Source organism: Lactuca saligna, chromosome 8, assembly GCF_052625555.1.
Source record: "Lactuca saligna cultivar CGN05327 chromosome 8, ASM5262555v1, whole genome shotgun sequence".
Classification (NCBI taxonomy): Eukaryota; Viridiplantae; Streptophyta; class Magnoliopsida; order Asterales; family Asteraceae; genus Lactuca; species Lactuca saligna.
The window spans coordinates 22,085,642-22,109,493 of record NC_136424.1 but is presented as its reverse complement, the minus strand read 5'-3'; the positions used below and the strand labels follow the sequence as shown (position 1 = coordinate 22,109,493).

Genomic DNA, 23,852 nt, shown 5'->3' with positions numbered 1-23,852 from the left:
TAGGAACAGTAAATGGTTCTTATTAGAGCACTTCTATATTTTTTTATTAGTAGTCAACGGTATTGTTAATATTGTAAAGGGCACCGTATGTATGGGCCAAAAAAAATAGGCTTGGTGTGTATACACGCGTTCCTTTTTTCATCAATGGCAAGCTAAAATCGGATCATTCCCCACCCTCCCTCATCAAATAACTTCCCCATCCTTTCTCAGTCTTCTCTCAAACGATCATCACTCACACCACTGTTGATTTTCAATCCGGCTCCAACCACCTTTTTTCTCAAGTCCACCATCGCCAGAGGGTAGGATCGATTGTGATGTTTCCTTTCAGCCAGTTCCAATACCGCATGGTTTTGAGTGAGCTCCATCGTCTTAGGGATGCTTCACCCGTTCCTTGAATGATCGTCTTCATCATAAGCTGCTTAGATTCGCCAATTGTCATCGATTTCTATTCACCATCGCAGCAACACAACCTCCACTTCGATGCAGCAAGTCAGTGACGACCCACAACACAGGTTATGTTTTGTTTTACTGATTAGAGCGTCGGTTGTTTTTTGGTTGATTGTTTCTCTCATTCATCTTCGTTTCATCTTCATCTGTTAATGTTTCATCTATTCACTTTATCTGATGTGGAGGATGCGTTTATTGAAGAAGATATGACATTTATTAATGAACGGTCTGACGGTTCAAAATTGTTGAATATTGGTTTGTACTTGAAATGTCAAATATTGAAAGTCAAATCTGGATTCGTAATTTACTGCGAAAGAATTGTTCAGATGTTTCTTAGTGCTTCGTTAGGTCCATAATTTGTTGATACTTCTTCATAAGTCAGATTGATATAAAAGTGCTTTAAAAACGTACAATATGTGTCATCTCATCAGTATTTTGGTTTATTTGGATTTTGTTAAGCCATATTTACATGATGTGAGTGTCCCAAAAACATATGCATTGTATATAAACACAAACATGTAAAGTTGTCCTTTACAAGATGTGAATGTCTCAGTATATGACTATAATACCCTGTATTTGATTCTTGTCTTTCAATAGGTTCATGGATGATAGGTATACAAGCAATGTAAATAGACGAAAACATGTTTGTTGAAATAGCTCTAGACAAGGTAAACTTGCTTCCATGTTATCTCTTTCATATCTAATTTAATTATCTGATTAATATTTAAACATATTTTTTGATTAAATGTGTGAATGAAATTTTGTTCCTATATAAGTTGTGTTCATTGAGTTGATTAGAGGGTGAAATCAAGGAAACAATCATTTGCAATCAATTCCTTTCCATTTAGCAATACTATTTGGCTTTGCAAATCTCTTTTTTTTTTTTTTTTTTTTTTTTTGCTGTTAGATGAAACTTTGTGTGATTGTTTTAGTGATGTTTAAAAAAGAAATCTCGATATTTGTTGTGTTAATACTATCTATGTTGATTAATAGCAACGTGATCCATGTTTGTAAAAATTAAGACTTTTTTAAGTTAGTGAATAAAAGAAGAGGTAAATTTTGATTTTTTTAATTTGTTTCGGTCTATTACTTGAAATTTCATTTTTTTGATGAGTCAAATTATTTCCAAACTTTGATTCTTTGACATTTCTTAACTCAGGTTCATAGTTGTAATTTAGGAATTCTTCCGTTTGATAGTGCTCGTGTGGGATCTATTAAACACCTAATTTCCATGATTTCCACTACTTGGTTCTTTATGTATTGAGTAAGAAATAAACACCCATAATCCCATAAATAGCTTACGAGATTAAGTCTTTATCCAACTTAATCGCTTTAAGTATTAAAAATAAATAAATAAATAAATAAATTGCTAAAATAGCAATATACTTTTCTCTGGTTTATAAATATGAGCAACATACTTTAGTTTTAAGTTTTATCCTATAATACCAACATACCTTTAATTCTCCAACCAATTTAATCAATACATGTTTTTTATGCCTTATCGAGAATGATGGCGTCGCTTTTCTTCTGTCAACAGGACTGCCACATAATCTTACAAAAGGCAGATGACATATGAGCATTGCGAATGTCAGTGGTTTGAGGTTGTCTGTAGATGGCCTCGGTTTCAGGTTTAAACCCAAACTCATTCGAAAGTTTGAGAAGTTTGTGTTTCTTATATAATAAATGTATAGGAGCTATGTTTTCATGTTCTGACCGATGTGGGGCAATTTTAGAATTATAAGAAACAAGTTGATGGGATATAAGATAAAAACTAAAAACAAAATAAAATACACCCGTGTCAAAGTCGAGATTCGAAATAGAGACATCCAAGTTAAAAGTTGAACACTTTACCACTTGTACAAGTTGGTACTTGTGTTTAATTTTCACAACATCATAACATAATTGGTATAAAATCCGTATAATACTGTATAAAATCCTTTTATATTGCTACGAAAATAAAAGAAAAGAAATGTTAGAAAGAAGATTCGAGCTTTCAACCTTCAGAATAAGGCCCTATCACCATAACCACCTAAACCAACTACAACTTTTATTGTTATTTCGCTAAACATATTTATATTAAGGACTGCAACATAAACGAAACCTTCCCAAAATAATTATACTATTGAAAATTTATTGAGGGGCATCCCGAGATACCCTGGGATCCAATGTAGATCTCCCCAATGATTAAGGTTGGAATTAGATCAAATAAAATCTGGAATCTTCGATTTCGTTCCTATTTTGAAACATGGTTAGGAGATGGATCCTATAAACTTTGAAAGTGACTCAGGTTAATTCATACATTTATTATTTATTTGAAGGAAACTTGCAAGAAATAATATAATGGCTTTTTGGTTTCTGATGAACCCATGAGTCCGAGCCAATGCAACATGGTGTTTATAGTTACGATCAAACACTTTCAAATATGATAATTAATAGGGTAGATTTTTCAAAGTATAACATCCTAATTTAAAAAATGAAATGACATAACTGCCCCTAATATGAATTAAGTAGTGTTTGGCTAAGCTTTTTAAAATAACTTATTAGGTTCCACACCACTCTAAGGTAAAAAAGTGTTTGGATGAAAATAACTTATTCCGGTGAGGAACCTTTAATAAGTCATTTTTTCATAAGTTACCATACATTTACTTATTAACTTATAAGATAATAAGCTAATTAGTTATAAGCTAATAAGCAATAAGTTTTCTTGACAAACACCCCCTTACTCTTACTTTTTTATTTACATATCTTTGTTTTTGTATTTCTTAGATTTACATCGTACATTTAGTTTGTTTATACAAAGAAATATTTAGTCTCTATACTATACTTGTTGGAATGTTTATGTAACATTGGGTCTTCAAGAAAAATATTTAGAACCTCTCTATACCAAGAAAATGCTAAAAATCCAAGGTGAATTTAAGCTTTTCATGCTCATCGTTGCTTTAAGAAGCAACAAAATCGTCATTTTTCTGACTTGGGTTTTGGAGATCACAACAGATGTTGTGATCCCTTTCTAGCTCAAGAAACCTCAACTTGAGTTAACACTTAGATGTTAGTGAATACTTGAGTCCGGAAGTGGCTAGATGACATGATCCGGTCCATAAGCAAATTCCTTGGAGTGTTGTCCAAGTACCAAAGAATTTCCTTGAGCCATAAGGATTCTCTACATGGAAAGTTTTAGATTACTTTTAGGAATCCTAATTATATACTAATTAGTTTTGTTTGGTATATATATAGTCAAAAGGTTCCTATAATCAGATAGATTGAAGTTTTTGAGTTATATTTCTTCAATAAGATTTCCTGCAAGTTTATGCAGTAATCATTGTTTTTAGTTTGTTGTTTACCTTAAATTGGTATCAGAGCATCTTGTTTCTTCAAAAAACATGTTTAGAAATCAAAGCAGTTCGTGACAACAAGTTGAAAACTCGGTAGCAACAATTGATGTAACGACCCAATTTTCACGTCCGAAAATTTCGTTTTAAAACATTACTTTAGAAAACATTAATAATTAAAAACATTGTTTGATCAAACCACAACACAACGCAAACCATGTTTAAAAGCCAAACCATACAACCCATCAAAATATCAGAGTACAAATCCCAGTGAATCTCGTAAATGTGGAAACCAGAGTGTGTGCATGATGTGCCGCTACCGCGCCAACTCCTTCCCCTTCGAAGAAGAGGTACCTGAAAACAAAACTGTAAAACGTAATCAAAAAGCTTAGTGAGTTCCCCCACTATACCACATACCACATAATCACATAACATACGTAAATTTGTCAGGCATATCTGGGTGCCCGACCTACCCCTTCGGTCCTCTCGATCGGATACTGCCTAGCATATCTGGGTGCTGGCCTCCCCTTCGGTCCTTTCGACCGGATACTGCCTAGCATATCTGGGTGCTGGCCTCCCCTTCGGTCCTTTCAACCGGATACTGGGGACTATTTCACCCCCTACTACTACCACATAATGATGGGTTTTTGGTCATAAGACATCCTATGTGCTCATACAAACCCTAATGCTTGGATCTAGGTTTCTCTATTGTACATGCTTTGAATCCAAGACTATAAACCCTAATTCTAGCATACAAGTAATCATATTAATATGTAATTAGGTTTAAGATCATACCTTGATTGTTATGTAGCAATAACAATCCCAATTCCACCTTGGATTGACTTTGGAATGCTTAGAGTCACAAGTGTCACTCCTCTAATGGCTTACAAACACCATAAGCAAGTGGAGAAGGTATAAAGAGAGAGGTGAGAGGTTAGAATTCGTATCTAGGACCTCTTGGGAAGGGATACACGAATTCATGACCCTAGGGGTGTTTATATAGGTGTAGAGATAGGGTTTCAGTCATTATCCTTATCTAGTTGATTATCCATTAAGCAACCAATAAGATAATCCTTGAATCCTTATCATACTCGAATTCTAAGGCTTTCCAACCTTAAATTCGTCCACCATATAAATAAGATAATCCTTACCTTATTTTGTAACTATCACATAATTACAAATCAGCCCCTCTAGTTTAATTAATTACATTTGATCACAAAACTAATTCTTAATTAATTATTGACCAATATTAATTAAACAAATATGATTTCTCCTTTAATACATTATTCTTATAACATATTAATAAATCATATTATCGTCTCTCTCTTTATTCATTTCTCCAATCAAGTTGCTTTGGTGAAGGCAACCCAAAAGGACCATGCACCATCGGGTCAAGTACATACCAAAATAGTTATGGACTTAGACACTAATCCAACAGTCTCCCACTTGGATAAGTCTAACAACTATTCTGCGTATGACTTCAGATCATGATCTGCAATCGTAGCTTTCCAAAGTCGCTGTCAACTCTGATCATATCAGATACGCGTGTCCTTAGATAAGGGATCATATATTCCTCCATTCTAGATATCGTATGAGATATGATTTCAAATCATTCTCTTTGTACTATATCTCGATTTTCGATTTATGACGACAGACTAATTGAACAAATCAAATTAGCTCTAGCCCGGCCGAGCATTTACGTATGTCATCACTAAACCATCGAGGGGCCCAAAGATATCGCTTTTATCCTACCTTGGATAAAAGGAACGGATAAACTTTGATACAATGCTTGCTTGCACTCACTAACCAAATCACACACAACAATATGTTTTATAACACCAAGTTACTAGTGCGTTTACATATTATCAATGTGCAACCGATTAGCAAGATACAACTCACACATCTCGGTTTCAAGAATATAAGATGTTATCGTCTCACTAATCACTCGTGATACAATTCATGGAGTGATCCAAGTGAGCGTGGGTTTAATCCAATGCTCAAATCATATTCATAAGCACTCATGAACGTTGCAGCAAAAATTTGCTAATGTCTAATACTTTTCTAGACAATCCACACACCAATTCATGACAGTCTTCATTCATATCTACTTCCAACATATGAACGACTGTGGCCCGTTTGAATAATTCGATTATTCTTAATAAACTCAATTATTCTGGAAGTCAAAACATGCAAAGTGAAACACAAGAATAATACTAATCCCATATGGCCTCAACCCTTTGAGCATAAATAAAACACATTTTATTTATCACCATATCGATTACTCATTATTTGTCGTTTCGGGTAATCAACTTCTTACTTGAATTATTACACTTGTCCTATGCTCCTAGCATGCACACAATGTTTACCTATGGTTCTTACTTTTGTGAAATAGACAAATTGAACACATTTCCAATCATTCTCATTTTACAACTCCAAATCCATTTTCTTAAGTGTAAGAATATTAAATTCTTGTTACTTATAGAATATACTAGATTCTAACACTTTATGCAACGATCCTTTCGTAATGTCACTGCACCAAAGTCACAAAGACTATTGCCAATGATATTACAAAGTCTTCTATTGGAGATTGTTACAAGACAATTCCTTAGATATGATGTCTCTCACTCAAAGTACATTCCTTTGAACATCCTTTTGCATAAAAGTTTCTAATCTAGACATAGATTTTCAATATTTACTTCCCAATATGGACACGCTTCCATATTTTCCATATGACAACTAATTTCTTAATAGAATCTTATATATTCGTAATGATGTCGATATTGTCCATCCAATATGAAAACATTTCCATAATTTCCAATACTATACTACCAACTACTCACAAGCGACCAATCCTCGTCGAACTTTGGATTGTCCTTTGATAGTTGTTTAATTATTTTAGTCAAAACCGATTCTAGTCCCTTTTCCCTCTAAATGCGCTAGACATTTGGAAAATTTTAGAATGGTTAAACATTAAAGCATTTGCAATCCATCCTATACCCGAAGCGTATGGGACACGATGCACAATGTTTTATTTGCTATGTTCTCAAAATTCGAATTGTGAAGAGGAATGCCGTAATCATAATCGAAATTTTAAGAACACACTATGTACCTTTAACTAAATTTATTAACATTCCACAACCTAATCCTTTAGATTTGAAATGAAGCATAATATCCTCTCCCTTAATTATAGCAAAACAACCTTTCAACTCTTACAACTTTGCAAAGTATGACTCTTGTTTTCTATAATTAATATTGCCAACTATGCAATACGTGCCTTAATAATCATACAATCATAACATTTATGCTCCCACTATCATGATGATTATTATAAAACATAACACTTATGCTCCCACTAGCTTCGACATGTATTCATAAACATCTTAACTTTCAGAAAAACAATACTTATCGAATTTCTTAAGCTCATGTTTCTAATACTTTGATAATCTTTTATCAAGGCTTCTTGAACTTGTACACCTTTGCCTTTGATAGTTGATATGTGTGTCTAAACAATTAAGACTAATTGCCAAACCTCACAATTCAAATTATGGAAAGGGATACCGTAACCATGATTGAATTCGAGAATGCAATTTTACAATCACTATCTTCTTAAAATCTTTCTTAGTGAAAGCATTTCCTCACAATCATTTTCATGAAGGAGGAAATCTTATGATACTTAGATTTAAATGGTGTATTTGTTCCTATCCATGTGAATTTGTTAAAACCAAAGTTTACGACAAATTCAAACTCATATGGACCGAGCCTTTTTTTTAATCTTGATTTCTTGCCTTATGGTAGCACAGCTGCCCACCACGTCTTCCAAGTAGTTAAGCAGCTCACCTTTTCCTATCAATGTACTTTCCATTGATCAAGGTCCTTGCCTTTTATGCATTCAAATGAGAACTCATAGGACTCACATGCATAATTAACTCGATTGGATTGGCACAGAAACAAAATAATGTCTTCACGATAGGTTGTAAACCTCAACTCGTGTGCTAGTGATAATCGATAAGGTTTATTTGATTTGTTCTTGAAACTTTTCAAGACTATTAAGACTCCCACTGACTCCTTGACATATAAGATTCTCTTGTCAAAACATTTCTTGACAAACAAATATTCAAGAGTTAGTGTAGCTTTTATTAAAACACTTCACAAATTGGTCCTAGTTGGTCTTTTGTCTTATCCAAGACATCACAACTTTCCACATTTGATGAATGTTATAAACCTTTAATACTTTTCACTCACATGTCACAATCTTAACTTTAAGACTTGTTATTGAAACGAAGTATGATTGACTTCTTGATTTGACCATTTCTTCAATCTTTGATTCCTCTTCTTGGACATACAATTGTACCAAGACTCACTTAGAGGATCAATTGAGATATGGTTCTTAATCATTAAGACTTATCATAAAGCATAAAAGCTACTCTCCCTTCTTCTTAGAATGGGGAAACTTTTATCTTTCTGCCTACTTGATTCTTCTTATTCGTTCTACTATTGATCTAAACTCTTTAATCAATTCAGAATTACACTTAATCTTGTAAGTGTAATCATATTTACTAAGCCTTTAGTAAATCATGACGAATATCTTTGTTACTCTTATGGTGAACTTGATCAACACACAACTTTGTGTACTTGATCTCCTAGTCCTTCACTTGACACTTTGTCAATGAATTAGTCTAATTTCCAAATACGTAATTTCTCATTCATCGTGCATCCACGTTGCATGATTCCAAGTTTCTGTCCAATTGAAACTTGGGCGATGAGAAACTCTCTCTATTTGGTAAATTCTTGACATTTTCATAAATAACATAACTAAGAATCATCTCCATTCGTTGTAGAAATATGCAAACATCAATTTTCATAACAATTTCATTGCAAGGAAGTAAACAAATAAGTTAAACAAAATTTGTTTTATTTATAAAAGCAGCGGAAAAACATTTGTCCTTACAATGCAAAATCTATTGAAAACTATGTAAAAGGAAAATTTCTAACAACTCTATCATAACTATCTAAGCTCAAAATCCAATCTTCAAGTCCATGCGATCGAGATCCATCACTTGTGATTAGATTCATCTTGCTCTCTTATCAAGCTTCCTTTCTTTTCACCGATCCTTCAAAACATTCAAATGCAATCTTATCACATCATGTATTAAGAATCAACGAATAGGAACTTAATGGAGTTAGATAGTGGATTCTTACCTAAAGCGTAGTCATACTTTTGACTCTCCCATCTCTTAGATCTCTTAGGTAAATAGGGCAGCTTCGTCTCCAATGCTCCTTCTCTTGGCAATAAAAGCAAATTGACTCCTTTGGAACAACACATGGAACTACTTCAGACATCGCCTTTCTCTTATGATCAAACTTTTCGATCATTGCATGTCTTTCATTGCCATTGTCTATATCCATAGAGGTCTTGAAGGCAGATTCACCAATCAACTTTGTTTTTCTATTGCGCCAAACCATTGTTGATTTAGCAGCAATAAGCATGTAAGTGAGATCTATAAGGGTCACGTCGTGGTTTATCATATAGTACTCTCTTGCGAACTCACTACATGAGTTAGGAAGTGACCGAAGAACCCAATCAACAGCCATTTCCTCACAGACAACGGATCCCAACAGTGTGACTTCATCCCTAGGACGTGTGCACACACCGACTTTCCTTCTTTATGTTTACTTGCCAAAAGGGCTTGAGTGATCTTGAACTTTTCAAGCCTTTGAACTTGTGGGTTAGGGAGAATAATTGGAGGAGGAGGAGGAAGTGAAGCATGATCTCTTGTTCCTCAATCGAATCGTGGAATATCATCTTCATGCTTGTTCCACGAGATTGAGAAGACCATAGTTGTCAAACTTTGACATCGGGAGAAAAAAAGAATTCAAGTTAGTTGATTGATTGAGTCCTTGGTAAATCACCCAAATGAAATTCCAAGGCTAGGACCCAACACAATATTCTACAACTCGGGAGAGGGATGCCGTAACCCAAATTGTAGAACATTTGAAGGTAAGTGAATGACGATTCACTAATTTCCACCATGAAAAACGAAAAAGAAATTTAAGTTTTAAATCTATGAAAACTCCTAGATTCTTTGAGATTCATTGAACATTTCAATGGCATGTTTAAATCTCGATATGCCCCTCTAGTTTGTGACTGGGATGCCGAGGATCACAAAGCGGGTGTGAATAACCATGCAAACTACATGGTGCCCTCACATGTTACAATCACCTATTCGATGTGCCGGTAAACCACACACGCTCCAACGAACTATGACAAACATTGAGTCACCCTTTGCTACCTTTGCTTAGAACCATTTAGTGTGTCGGTAAACCACACACACTCCACTAACGTCTTCGCAAGGGCACAAAGTGTAATTTCATGGAATTGCATCAATTCACTTTTGCCTAAGTAACTAAGATTGGGAATTTGAAAAACATTTAGTTACTTTGTATTTCATTATACTTATAATGGAAGGTTTCATCCTATCCTACCCGTTCGGCTAACGACCCTCCACTAGTCAAGAGTGCGGTGGGTAAGAGTGGATACCCATTCAATCGCCATTTTATAGGCAATTTCCTTAAACACCCCTTATAGACTAGCTTCGTGAATGAGGCCTACTAACGGTAAGACTGACTTTTACTTATACACATATATAATGTTAGACTTTTAATGTTATATATAGTATAGGGTGTATTTTATACTTTTAAAATACTATATGGTTAACTTTAACAATTACACTTTTAATTCAATTAAATGGTTAACCTAAACTTTTATGGATTTATTAAACCTCTTTTAATTATACTCCTTAATTAATTAATAAAACCATAAGGGTGTGATTTGAACTTTTCAAAACATTACTAGAGTTTTAGAATTTAACATTTCTAATTAAACTTTTAATCAACTTTTAAATTCCAAAACTTGATGGCAAGTTTTGAAACATTTTTCAAAACATTAGGGTTTTAACTATTTAAATTTCAAAACTTCAAAACTTTTGGGTTCAAATTTAAACTATAAAACCTAAAGGGGAAAATATGAAACCTTTCATAACAACAAGGATCAAATAACAAATAATTTTAAATTAACATTTAATCACATAATTATCCATATTTGATTTATTTAATGATTTCTTGCAAAACAATTTATCAATTTACTCAAAATAATTAATCAATTATCTTATAAGGAAACAATTATCTTGTTAATTGATAATTATCTTTAATTAGATCAAGAATATAGTCATATATATCATAAAATTGGATTTATATTGATCTAACATGATAAGGTAACTATCCAAATGCAAAAACAGCAAGAAATCCCGAGATAAGCATTATCTGACGCTCGAACTCGCCGAGTACCACACTGTACTCGCCGAGTTGAGGTCTACTCGCCGAGTACACTGTGGTACTCGCCGAGTTCCTCAGCCATAAAGCCCAAAAAACGATTTTCCAGTTATACAATGCATCAATACAATTGAAACCAAGCTAGGCTCTGATACCATTGATGGGTTTTTGGTTATAAGACATCCTATGTGCTCATACAAACCCTAATGCTTGGATCTAGGTTTCTCTATTGTACATGCTTTGAATCCAAGACTATAAACCCTAATTCTAGCATACAAGTAATCATATTAATATGTAATTAGGTTTAAGATCATATCTTGATTGTTATGTAGCAATAACAATCCCAATTCCACCTTGGATTGACTTTGGAATGCTTAGAGTCACAAGTGTCACTCCTCTAATGGCTTACAAACACCATAAGCAAGTGGAGAAGGTATAAAGAGAGAGGTGAGAGGTTAGAATTCGTATCTAGGACCTCTTGGGAAGGGATACACGAATTCATGACCCTAGGGGTGTTTATATAGGTGTAGAGATAGGGTTTCAGTCATTATCCTTATCTAGTTGATTATCCATTAAGCAACCAATAAGATAATCCTTGAATCCTTATCATACTCGAATTCTAAGGCTTTCCAACCTTAAATTCGTCCACCATATAAATAAGATAATCCTTACCTTATTTTGTAACTATCACATAATTACAAATCAGCCCCTCTAGTTTAATTAATTACATTTGATCACAAAACTAATTCTTAATTAATTATTGACCAATATTAATTAAACAAATATGATTTCTCCTTTAATACATTATTCTTATAACATATTAATAAATCATATTATCGTCTCTCTCTTTATTCATTTCTCCAATCAAGTTGCTTTGGTGAAGGCAACCCAAAAGGACCATGCACCATCGGGTCAAGTACATACCAAAATAGTTATGGACTTAGACACTAATCCAACACATAACACATATATCACATAGTCTATCTAGCATGGCTGGGCATAACCGCCCCTTCGGCCCTATCGACCGGTATTCTGGGGGACTATCTCCCCCTACTGTCACTAACACATAACATAACACAGTAGTAGCAACCCTAGATGAATATCACAAAGACAATCATCTAATCACACATCTCCTACTGGTGGGCCGACATTGTTGCCTTAGACCCACCGCTACTGGAAGGTAACTCACCTCAAAGTAGCTGCTGAACTGATCGGGAACTGACTGACTGCTGCTGCTGCTCCGTAAATCCTCCGACTGCAATTCCCATAACATACTCAATCACACACTGCTAACTGTCCTTTGGGTAAAATGACCATTTTACCCCTGGTCTAGCCCTAAGTCAAAGTCAGAGTCAACTTTCAGTTGACCCGACTCGCTGAGTTGGCTCTCCAACTCGTCGAGTCCCTATCCAGACGATTGTCCTGAGTCCCTGATTCTACTCGTCGAGTTAGGCTATGACTCGACGAGTTCTTCTAAACTGACATTGAAGTTCTTCGTCCTACTCGTCGAGTTGTATGAACAACTCGTCGAGTTCATCTTCATCCGATGAACACTCATGCTTAGACTCGTCGAGTTGTATGAACAACTCACCGAGTCTATTCTTGATCTATGAAGATTGCCTTGGACTCGCCGAGCCAGGCCATGACTCGCCGAGTCCTAGCATGGGTGAGTTCAGCTTCCAACTCACCGAGTCACACCCTGTGACTCACTGCTCAAACTCGATACAGCATAAAGGGACAAATTCGGTGACTCGCGAGCAGACTCGCCGAGTCGCATGAACGACTCGCCGAGTCGTCGCCATGCATCCATTTAATACACCGTGTTGGATATTATTCCTTTTATATATCAGCTCAGATACCGATTTGTTGGAAATATAACAATCTGATCACCACAACAAAAGGCTCGGTTACCAGTTACTGTGTGACAGATATTTTAGTTTAAGATATAAGATATATATATATATATATATATATATATATATATATATATATATATATATATATATATATATATATATATAACGAATAATAATTGCGGAATAAGTATAAATATGAAAGCTGTAAATGACTGAAAGCTATAATAATATAAATGACTGTATTTAAATGACGTAAAGCTATAAATAATATAAATGACTGTATTTAAATGACATAAAGCTATAAATAATATAAATGACTATATTTAAGTGACATAAAGCTATAATAAAGTATATAAATATATAAATATATATCAAGTAGGTTCGTCAATAAATTGACTGAACTGGACTCATGGAGCGACTGGTCGATATTTGTTCTTTGAATGGACTGGTCGATATTGGGACTCTTGGAGCGACTGGTCGATATTTGTTCTTTGAATGGACTGGTCGATATTGGGACTCTTGGAGCGACTAGTCGATATTTGTTCAAAGATCAATCCGGTATTGGATAAGTAACAAAAAGTTCATTTAAAGCTCGATTTTATGTAAAACAAGTGTTTACAAAAGGGTACAAAATACATGGGTTTATGTATTTGTATTTGAGGTATTTTTGGGTAAAAACATGCACACGGGTCGTGTAAGATAAGGCACAAGTGACACGGGTCGTGTAGGAGGGTTTTGGAGGGTTTTCTTGATGAATGATGCTGACACGGGGCGTGTTGATTTAGCCTTGCTGAACACGGGGCGTGTTCATGATGCTGATGCTGACACGGGGCGTGTTGATTTAGCCTTGCTGAACACGGGGCGTGTTGAGGTTCAGAAGTATGAAGAAGGCAATCAGAGGGAAACACGGGGCATGTTGATTTTGCCTTGGTTTTTAACATGGGGCGTGTTCGTGTCAGAGTCAATTTCGGGATTTTTGTGATTTGAAGGAAAGTTTTGTTTGTGATGTTTTGGCTAAGGTAATGGTGTTATGGTGTTTTGAGGATGTTTTCAAGGTTGTTTAGAGGTTGGAAGGAGGTTGATATAAGGTGGTAAAGGTGGTGAAATTTCTTATGAAGATGATGATGAATAGTGATGGGTTTTGTGGTTGATCTTGATGCAGAAGGTTTTGGGTTGTTTCATGGTTGTGTTTTGGTGTTTTGATGTAAGGAAAGTGTTTGGTGATGTATGATGTGATGATCAAAGGTGGTGAAGATGAAAAACCTTTAGTTTCAATGAAGAAGATGAAGATGGTTGATGGTGTTCTTCATTTCATTGTTGATGATCTTGGTGTTCTTCACTTAGCTTCTTGTTTGATCTTGGTGTTCTTCATTTAGCTCCAGGGATGAAGATTGAGAGGGTTTAGTTTTACAAAGGAAAACTCACTATATCATATCTATCTCTCTTCTTCTCTTCTATTATCTCCAACACTAAACACATACTACATACACATGTATATATATGAGAAACAAATATCTTGTAGTAGTGCACTTGAGTGTAAGTTGAAAGATGAAGTAGAGGCTGCAAGTTGATGTAGTAGTAGAGCAAAAAACGTGGGAAGGGTTTGGCTTCTTCATCTTTGACTTTTGTTCACTTCTTCTTTGTTTGACTATTCAACATATATACATATCTATATATATAATACATATATATATATATATATATATATATATATATATATATATATATAACACATACATATATATAATACATATATATACATACGTATATATATATACATATATATATATATATATTGGTGAAACTTTTTAGTCACACAACTAATTTTCTCGTCTATGCGCGTGCTTTCGTATTTTCCGTTTTATCACGCATTCATGCAACCTGAAATAACTGATAATATTTGTTAGATTGTATAAAAACAGTTCATCTTATTTCAGTTATGGTCACATACAAGGTTACATAAGAACATTTTTCAACACACCGATTTGTTCGATTTCAGTCCATGCCATTCATAAATTTGGGCTTCTAAGACACGAATCACACGTAAAGTTTCCAACTTTACGTGTAGATATTCACCAATATGGATTTTAGGGTTCAAAATGCCTCAAAAGGGTAGATCTAGGATGAACAAGCCATATAGGTCCATAAAGCTAACAGATCTGAGCTCCTGGAGCTCAATCTTGCCTAGATCTAGAGGCCAATCAACTTATTACGAACATTATACACATACTAGCTTGGGGAATGGCTCAAGAGTGTCTTAAATGAAACCTTAAGCATAGAAACAGGGGGAAAATGGGATATACCTCAATGAAACTGCTGAAAAACACAATGATGCTCGGATAGCTCTTCTTCCTCTTGATCTTCTTCCCCTTCTTGCCTCAAAGCCTTCAAGAACACACACAATAGTCTCAAACTCTCAAGGAACAAGCTTAGAATGAGGGTTGGGAGCTCTGGGGGTGAATGGGGGCTGGCAAGAGGCGGATATGAGGTTTAAATAGGGTGCAAACCCCTGAAACTTAGGGTTTCATCCAACGGCGGTGACTCGCCGAGTCCAGGATGTGGACTCGCCGAGTCGCCAACTTAAACGTGTCCTGGGTCTCGTCCCTACTCGGCAAGTCGGAGCTATGACTCGCCGAGTCCAAGGCTAAAAATGGAAAATACTCAAATAAGATTTACATACCAGGAACCAGGTGCTACAATTGAAGCCTCCAGAACTCGTGACCTATTTTGAGATCATAGACTGCTCGGAGATCGCGACCACCTGCGACTGTGGTGAGAGAGATCTCCTGCAACAACTTTTGTTGTTTTGTGTTTTTGCTTGTACTTTAAGCAAGAACTACTTTCAGTCTGTTTTGTGAAGATAAAAAAAAAAAAAAAAAAAAAAAAAAAAAAAAAAAAAACCCTGCAACATTAAGTCTATCTGCAAGTGAAGAGGAAGAATTTGAAGGAGAACCTGCGTAAGAAGGAATTCTCCTACCCAGATCAGGAAGAGCTCGTGTGCAAAAAAAAATTTGACAAGAAGGAACAAGGAACCGGTGTGGTGAAATCGATCGTTCTTTGTTCCTGCGAAGAAGCTGCCCTCGCGAAGGGAAATCGTTTAAAGGAACTCGTGTGGATCCCTAAAGAAACGTGTTTTTGCCTTCTCTTTTGGGCCCTTGTTTACCCATATCGATTTTTACCCTTTTATTCATTAATTGGCCCAAATCTCGTTAGGTTACGGTATTTTTTATCAATCAACACCTAAGGAGGAATTAGAAATCGAACCGCAATGTCGGGAGAAGAATCGTCCCAACCCCCGGCTAAGGAACACACGTCGTTCACGTTCCAATGTCCGACTTTGACATCGACAAACTACACAATTTGGAGGATGTGCATGGAGGTGCTACTTGTGATTCATGGCGTTTGTGATGTGATTGATCATGGACTAGATGATGTGAAGAAAAACAACATCGTGTAAGGATTGTTGTTTCAAGCGATTCCGAAGGATTTAATCCTTCAAATTGGTAATTTAAAAACCGGAAGAGAGATGTGGGAGGCGATTAAAACTTGTAACCTAGGAGTTGATCGTGTGAAGGAAGCCCGACTCCAAACTCTAATCACGGAATTTGATAATCTAAATATGAGTGATAGTAGTACAATAGATGAGTTCGGTGCAAAATTATCCAAAATTGCTTCAAAATCCGATTCACTAAGAGAAGTTATGACTGAACAGAAGCTTGTGAAGATGTTTCTTACGAGCCTCCCTAGGCAATTTGTACACATAGTTGCAGCCCTTGAACAAGTTTTGGACCTTAAGACGATAGGCTTTGAAGACATGGTTGGTCGCTTAAAAGCTTATGAAGAAAGAATCAACGGTGAAGACAAAGTAATGGAGACTCAAAATAAATTATTGTATTCCAAAACCGAATCGTCCAACAGAAACACCAACTCATCAAGAGGTAGAGGTCGGGGTTCAAATAACCGAGAAAGAGGACGTGGTGGTGGACGTGGCGGTGGACGTGGTCAGGGTAACACCCAAAATCACGGTCACTCAGAATCCTATAAAAATCGTGAATATCAAAAGTAGAAAGGAAAACAACGCGAGCAACAAGATCTCTCAAATATTCAATGTTACCAGTGTGACACGTATGGTCACTTTGCTTCAAGATGCCCGGATCGAATCAAAAATCATGAGGCTAACATCAATCAGACACACGAAGGAGATACAAATCATGAAGAAGGGGCGTTCTTTATGATGAATATATACATTTCAAGAAACGGTGTTCTTGAATGAAGATCGACAAATACATCCCTCCAAAAGTTGAAGCAAATGTTGATGAAGACGGAATTTAGTACTTAGATAATGGTGAGAGCAACCATATGATCGGAAACTATTCTTATTTTTCTAAATTAAATAAAAACATAACAGGTAGAGAGAGATTTGGAGATGGATCGTGTGTTAGCATTAAAGGAAAAGGGTCAATTTTGTTCGAAGGGAAAAGCGGTGAGCAAAAACTAATGAAGGATATTTATCATATCCCATCACTTTGTTGCAATGTTATTAGCCTCGGGAAATCTACAATAGCCGGTTGTGATATTCGGATACGAGATGATTTCCTAATCATGCGAGATGGAGATGGAGGATTACTTATGAAAGTCCCGAGAAGTCCAAACCGACTCTACAAAATAAAGTTAAAAGTTGGAAAACCACATTTCTTACAAGCCAAGTTTAATGATGAATCTTGGTTATGGCACGCACGACTTGGCCACATTAATTTGGGCGTGATAAACTTGATGCACAAGCTAGATAAAGGGGTACCGACAATCCAACATCAAGACCAACTTTGTGTATGTTGCATGGTTGGAAAACAAACTAAGCAGTCGTTTGTAAAGAAAGATAATTATAGAGCTACAAATATTCTCGAGATGGTGCATGGAGATATTTGTGGACCGGTTGATCCCCCCACCTAAGCAGCTAATATTTATATTTTAGTTCTTATTGATGATTATTCTAGATATATGTGGTCTTTTCTTTTGAAGCACAAAAACGATGCATCCGGAATTATTAAACGATTCAAGATATCAATTAAAAAACTAATCGGTAAAGAGATCAAGACTTTCCATACGGATAGAGGTGGAGAATTCACATCAACTGAGTTGAACCGGTTTTGTGATGAAGAAGGGATTTCACGTATATTGACGGCTCCTTATGCACCTCAACAAAACGGTGTAGTCGAACAGAAAAATCGGACTCTACTCAAGATGACACGGTGCCTAATGAAAGCAAAAGATATTCCAAACCACTTTTGTGGTCTTTAGTTCTTATTGATGATTATTCTAGATATATTTGGTCTTTTCTTTTGAAGCACAAAAACGATGCATCCGGAATTATTAAACGATTCAAGATATCAATTGAAAAACGAACCGGTAAAGAGATCAAGACTTTCCATATGGATAGAGGTGGAGAATTCACATCAACTGAGTTGAACCGTTTTTCTGATGAAGAAGGGATTTCACGTATATTGACGGCTCCTTATGCACCTCAACAAAACGGTGTAGTCGAACAGAGAAATCGGACTCTACTCAAGATGACAGATTGCCTAATGAAAGCAAAAGATATTCCAAACCAATTTTTGGGGTGAAGCGGTACGACATGCAACGTTCATCATAAATCGTACACCTACTCGAGCATTGATACGTGCTACACCATACGAGAAATTTTATGGTGAAAAACCAAATCTTGAAGACTTGAAAGTATTTGGCTGTGTTGCATATGAAAGAGTAGTCTCAAAACATTTGAAGAAGCTTGATGATAGGTCACGACTGTTGGTATATTTTGGAAAGAAACTCAATTCGAGAGGATTTCGGTTATATAATCCACAGGAAAATAAAATTATTATTAGTGCCCATGTAGTTTGTGATGAAAATAAGACATGGCAATGGAATAATGAACCCAAAAATCAAGATGGAAATGGATCGGGTACATTTACGGTCTTGTGGAGTAATGGTCAAGCAACCCAAGATAATGGTGGTTTGATCCCAACTGCAACAGAAACCAAACAATTCACTGATCCAGCCCAAACCGACCAAACCAATGACACTTATAATGATGATAGCATCCTATCGCAACCTGTTCATGATCAAAATAATGATGTTAGTTTTGTCCCACTTCGACGGTCCGCTCGAACTTCAGTGTTGCCAGGAAGATTAAATGACTATGAGTTAGATGTGGATCATTCAATGTTGACATTAGATGAAGAACCAAAGAATTTTAAAGAAGCCAAAGTGAACAAGAATTGGCTCGATGCAATGAAGGCCAGAATTGACTCCATCGAGAAGAATAATACTTAGAAATTAGTTCCTCCACCTAAAGATGCTAAACCTATCGGGTTAAGATGGTTGTATAAAATTAAAAGAAATACAAATGGATTGATTACAGGGTACAAAGCGCATCTAGTAGCAAAATGCTATGTATAAGAGCAAGGATTGACTTTGATGAAGTATTCAAGCCAGTAGCTCGACTCGAGACAATAAGACTATTGATTGCTCTTGCGGCCAAGAACGGATGGAAGATTCATCACTTCGACGTAAAAATACATTTTTATATGGATATTTAAAAGAAGAAGTGTATGTGTGCTAATTGGAAGGTTTCGTGAAGCAAGGTGAAGAAACAAAAGTCTACAAATTGGCAAAAGCTTAATACGGTCTCTGACAATCTCCGAGAGCATGGAATTTGAAGCTTAATAACACGTTGAAAAATATGGGTTTTAAACGATGCATGCAAGAAAATGTGGTTTATAGAAAGGTTGCAAATGGAGAATACATAATAGTTGTAGTTTATGTAGGTGATTTGTTCGTAACGGGGACAAGTTTAGATTTTATAAACCAATTTAAGAGACTGATGACATTACAATTTGAAATGTCAAACCTTGGTGAACTAACTTGCTACTTGGGAATTGAAGTATTGCAAGAAAATGGTTGTGGAAGCAAGAGAGTTATGCTATGAACATTCTAAAAGAGGCAGACATGCAAGAGTGTAATGCAACTCAATGTCTGATGGAGCCGGGTTTAAAGTTGTCTAAAGCTGAAGATGAACCAGAAGTTGAAGCTACCTATTATCGAAAAGTAGTGGGTTGTTTATGATATCTCTTACACACTCGTTCAGATTTAGGATATTCGGTTGGAGTAGTTAGTCGTTATATGCAAAGTCTAAGAGAATCTCATGCACGCGCTATTAAGCAAATTCTTCGTTACTTGCGTGGTACTCCATCTTTTGGGATAATATATAAACGAAGTAATAATATGAGCTTGATATGATATAGTGATAGCAGTCACAATGTTGATGTTGATGATGGGAAAAATACAACAGGGCATGTATTCTACCTTCATGGCTCACCTATCACTTGGTGCTCCCAGAAGTAAGATACAGTAGCATTGTCGTCATGTGAAGTTGAGTTAATGGCAGCTACTGCAGCTGCGTGTCGGGCAGTTAGGTTAAGGGAGTTATTAGTTGAGCTGACAGGAATGAAGAAACAGAAGGTGCTGATTCGCATAGATAACAATCAACAATAGCATTGTCAAAGAATCATGTCTTTCATGGAAGAAGCTAACACATTCACACTCGATTCCACTTTATTCGAGAGTGTGCAGAAAACGAGCAAGTGATTGTTGAACATGTTTCGGGAAATAAGCAATGAGCAGAACCACTTACGAAGGCCTTAGCTCGAATAAGGTTCGTAGAGATGAGAGTGTTGCTTGGTGTGCAAGAAATACCCTCGACTCAAAAATTCAGGGAGTAATTGTTAGTGAATACCTAAGTCTGGAAGTGGCTAGATGGTGTGATCCAGTCCAGAAGCAAATTCCTTGGAGTGTTGTCCAAGTTCTAGATAATTTTCTTAAGCCATAAGGATTCTCTACATGGAAAGTTTTAGATTACTTTTAGGAATCCTAATTATATACTAATTAGTTTTGTTTAGTGTGTGTGTGTATATATATATATATATATATATATATATATATATATATATATATATATATATATATATATATATAGTCAATAGGTTCCTTTAATCAGATAGATTGAAGTTTTTGAGTTATATTTCTTCAATAAGATTTCATGCGAGTTTATGAAGTAATCATTGTTTTTAGTTTGTTGTTTACCTTAATCGCATACCCAAATCATCACAAGAAAGTAGCCATCAAGATCTAAGAGTCGAGGTTAGTTTATCCTTCCATCTTCATATATACAAGACTTCTCATAATGTATTCAACTTTTCTCTAATATACTCTCTTCACTACTTGTTACAGGTGAAGCGGACAACTGATTATAATACCTCAACCCACCATTCTGACCCATGTGGAGCGGGGGCTCCTTACTCTCTCTCTCTCTCTCTCTCTCTCTATATATATATATATATATATATATATATATATATATATATATATATATATATATATATATATATATCAACAATCTTAAAATGCGTAGCTAAATTTATAAATTTCAATCAGAATGATATAAAAAGGTTATTTTTGTATTTTTGCGACAATATTCCATAATTGTTTTAGTATTATCTTTAAACAAAGTTCACCTACTGATTACCAATGTTAGAATTTGAGTTATAATTCAAGAATCAGTATGAGAACCCTTTCTAATATATATGATTTCAACCTTATTGTATGAGGTATCACGAAATCTGATTTGGGATAACCCAATAACAAATAGAATTGGAATACATGCCTATTACAAATTATGAAACATAGAAATATCTTGCAATTGATTGTGGTTTTCCAAAGATAACTTGCAGAGAAAATAAACAGCTATCGTTCTTTCGTATCTCAACTTGTGCAACATCATCCTTTCAATTTATACCAGAGATATGACAATTGTGTAGGGAAACATCACCTCTTTTTAATGGACGCAAACCATGAGTTTTTGGTAGGAAAATGTCGGTATAGCTCGTTTTCTCCATATGGATTATTTTTCGAGTCCGTAGACCCTGCGTGGAAGATTCCACTTGGATTCCTACCTGGGGCCACCGCCTCCGGACCCTCATGTTTCGGAGTCCTTGTAAGTTATCCAATGTAGATTCCACACCTCCTATCTCAGAATATAATCAAAAGGTACTCGGTTTGTTTCGAAAAAAATCATGACTACATTAAAATATTGATGACACTAATATTATCATTTGTTTATTGGCACTTATATACACTAGTGTCATATAAATATTAAATTACTTGGAGTATATTGGCTTTGAAAAAGGATAGTATGATCTTTGGGTAGACATATAAAGATATATGGCATATACTTTTGGAAGCATAACTTTCTATTTTTAGAGGTAAGCTTGGTAACGTGAAAAAATATATATATTCTGGACAATATCACAAAAGATAATGAATTTTTTCAACATAATTCATATGGATATATTGCACATAATTTTGATATTTGTCTTTCGCTATCATGACCAGAAAAAGAGCGGAACAACATTCACGAAGGAGCTTGGAAACTTCCTTACAAGTATTTTTTGTTGTATAGCATCCATATAGGTGTACTTACTATCATCACTCTAGTTTGGATTTTACTACCTATTTACACTTCTATCCCAAATTAATTATTATATTTGTCAAAGGAATTATTAGAAATTTAGGGGGTGTTTGCGATTTTTATTAAGTTATTGTGGTTTGATGTGATTAAGACTATAAGGGAGTCATTCACTTTCTACCCACTGAACCGATTACCACATCAGCTTTTCTTGTTCATTTTTTTTCATCTTTTCCAACCAACAACGTATGAAAATCTTATCTTTCTCAACCCACTCAATTAAAAAAATACAAAATAATCAAGGGAAAATCTTAATTAGCAATAGAGTTATCGTCGGTACCACTTCCTCTTCGGCGAGTTGTTTAATTGGTTTCACTAACCCACTTCATCCTCTCTCTCTACTTTCTCTCTATCATTTTCTCTTGTATTATGTGTTTTAAGACTTGTACCTTAGTTTAGTATTTTTTTTTTTAATTGAATGGGTTGAGTGGATTGAGAAAGATAGGATTTTCGTGTGTTGCGGGTTGAGAAAAATGAAGAAAAATGAAAAAGAAAAGTTGATGTGGCAGTGAGTTCAATGGGTTGGGAGGGAGTGAATCCCTCTCCCTAAGGAGTGGTGATGAGTTTAGCATGCTATCATATCTATTTTTTCGGTGTCAAGTAAAACATTTGGCAAAAAAACATGTATACCTTGTAATTCATTGGTAGTAGTAATGAGTTTGACATTGATTTGGGAACAAAAAAAAAAGAGAAACAAGATTAAAAAGGAACCAATTAAAGTCCATCATCTCTCTCTCTCTCTTTCTCTCTCTCTCTTCACAATAGATATCGATCTACATTTGAATATATATATATATATATATATATATATATATATATATATATATATATATATAAGTTCAGATTCATTTGAAACCATTCTAATTTTGTGAGACCGTGAGACCAAACCTAAAAATAATTTTAAAATGCAAAATAAAGGGAAAATCCAAAAATTCTTTTTTTTAATATTATTTTCGGAACTTGAATTAACTTAAAAAAATATAAAAAAATTATGCTCTTTTTTAAATAACTGAAATATTCTAATTGGAATATTACACTGACATATTCTAAAAAAATAATTTTAAAATGCATGAATAAATGAAAAAATCTAAAAATTCTTTTTTTAAATATTATTTTCGAAATTTGAATTAACTAAAAAAAATAAAAAAAAAATCCATTTTTTTTGAAAAATACGTGAAATATTCTAATAGAATATTACATTGACATATTCTAAAAAATAATTTTAAAATGCAAAACAAATGGAAAAATCCAAAAATTCTTTTTTTAAATATTATTTTCGGAACTTGAATTAACTAAAAAAAAATAAAAATA

General features: G+C 34.9%; 1 long non-coding RNA gene across 2 annotated transcripts; it reads left to right on the top strand.

Moving 5' to 3' along the window:
• The first annotated feature begins 168 nt into the window (after positions 1-168).
• Positions 169-22,561, top strand: LOC145012692 (uncharacterized). 2 transcript variants are annotated; one of them, XR_013664625.1, is made up of 4 exons: positions 169-512; positions 1,045-1,115; positions 1,985-2,075; positions 22,409-22,561. It is a non-coding gene; the product is annotated as an uncharacterized LOC145012692 (long non-coding RNA). The 2 variants fall into 2 exon arrangements; XR_013664624.1 differs by lacking the exon at positions 22,409-22,561 and having other exon boundaries at positions 1,985-2,542.
• Positions 22,562-23,852: the final 1,291 nt, after the last annotated feature.